This window comes from Mus pahari, chromosome 2, assembly GCF_900095145.1.
Source record: "Mus pahari chromosome 2, PAHARI_EIJ_v1.1, whole genome shotgun sequence".
NCBI classification, from domain to species: Eukaryota; Metazoa; Chordata; class Mammalia; order Rodentia; family Muridae; genus Mus; species Mus pahari.
The window spans coordinates 75,148,775-75,150,596 of NC_034591.1; the positions used below are offsets into that span (position 1 = coordinate 75,148,775).

Sequence of the window (1,822 nt, forward strand, 5' to 3'; positions counted from 1 at the left end):
CCCTGCTGCCCAAGTGAGGTGTAGGAACCACTTTCACAAGTGCTGTAGCAGGTGACAGTTAGGGACAGCTCTCCTGCTCTGATGATCTAGGGGCCATGTTTTTTGCCTGTCAAAGGTGACAAGGGATGAGGGGGTTCATCTCTCCCTAACCCATGTCACAAAATGGCAGACAAGTGGCAGGGCCAGCTCTCCCATACTCATACCCACTAGGCCAGCACACACCCACTACCACCCACACCCACACCACACCTGGCACCAGAGTCAGTGTACTGGTTAGTTTTGTGTCAACTTGACACAGGCTGGAGTTATCACAGAGAAAGGAGCTTCAGTTGGGGAAATGCCTCCGTGAGATCTAGCTGTAAGGCATTTTCTCAATTAGTGATCAAGGTGGGGGGGTGGGGGTCCCCTTGTGGGTGGTGACATCTCTGGGCTGGTAGTCTTGGTTTTATAAGAGAGCAGGCTGAGCAAGTCAGGGGAGGCAAGCCAGTAAAGAACATCCCTCCACAGCCTCTGAATCAGCTCCTGCTTTCTGACCTGCTTGAGTTCCAGACCTGACTTCCTTTAGTGATGAACAGCAATGTGGAAGTGTAAGCTGAATAAACCATTTCCTCTCCTGCTGCTTCTTGGTCATGGTGTTTGTGCAGGAATAGAAACCCTGACAAAGACAGTCAGCTCTACTGTGCTCAAATGAGGTACAGGGACCACTCTCCCAAGTACTCCTGCTGACTAGGGGTAGGGGCAGTTCTCCTGCTCTCACAACCCCAGGGCTAGCTGTCCCATAATGCCCAGGTAAGGAGTGGGGCCAATTCTTCACAGCCCCCAGAAATCTGTCCCCAGTGGCAGCCCAGACCAAGAATGTTTACCTGGCCTTCGGTGGAAACAGACCCCAGAAAGCCATGGACCCAGACATGGCCCCCAGTAGCAGCACAGGTCAGAACCCCACCAAAGTCCCAGTTGAGATCACCAGCTGCTCACATCAGCTGTTTCTTACTATCCTTGACTCTCCAGTTCTGCGTCCCCACCTCATTTTGTCCACATACTTGTTTCTCTTTCTTTCCATTTCTCCACCACCTACTTGTTCTTTTTAGTGATGCCCAGGGTCTGAGTGTCTGGGATTTCCTTAAGAGTGGTCTCAGTAGTGCTATGTCCCACTTGTGCGTTATGTCACTGGGCAGGGATCATCTAAGGCATGGTTTGCACCAGGTCTGCATGGTGCTGGACTGGTGGTCATCTCAGGCTAGCTTCCTGTCCATGACCCCATGGTACCAGTCTGGTGGCTGTCCTCTCAGGCTCAGCCCGTGCCCAGGCCTGCCCAAGTGGCCCCATGCAAGGGTTCTCTGTCTCCGACTCACTTCCTCATAGGGCTGGAGTTCTTGTAGTCTCCAGTTCAATCCCCACCCTGGGAGCCTGACTTGGCCTGCATGGCGCTGAACTGGTGGTGATCTTAGGCTACTAATCAATCAGATGTTCACAGGTCAGAACACTGGGCATAAACATAACCTCTCTCCTCCTCTCTGTCACCTACTGATTGATACACATGTGACACAGTGGCCACACCTGCAATGCTTCTAGGAGAAGCACATATTTATTTTAAACAAACCTCGCAATACTGGTTCACATCGCCAGCTGGAACTCCCAGAAATCCATCCAACAACAAGGGATAACACCCACACCCTCCACTATGTTGTGTTTCTAACTCAGGACTAGGGCAGTGTTTTCTCAACAGGTAAAGCCAACTGTACGCAAGGACTGATAGCAGCTATAGTTGTCTGCACATAACCAAGCCTGTCAGCATTCCAGCATGAAGTTGAAAGGGGCTCAA

General features: G+C 51.4%; 1 pseudogene; it reads right to left on the bottom strand.

The window, feature by feature from the left end:
• Positions 1 to 1,440: 1,440 nt before the first annotated feature.
• On the bottom strand, positions 1,441 to 1,579 carry LOC115063502 (annotated as a pseudogene).
• Between the last annotated feature and the right edge of the window lie 243 nt (positions 1,580 to 1,822).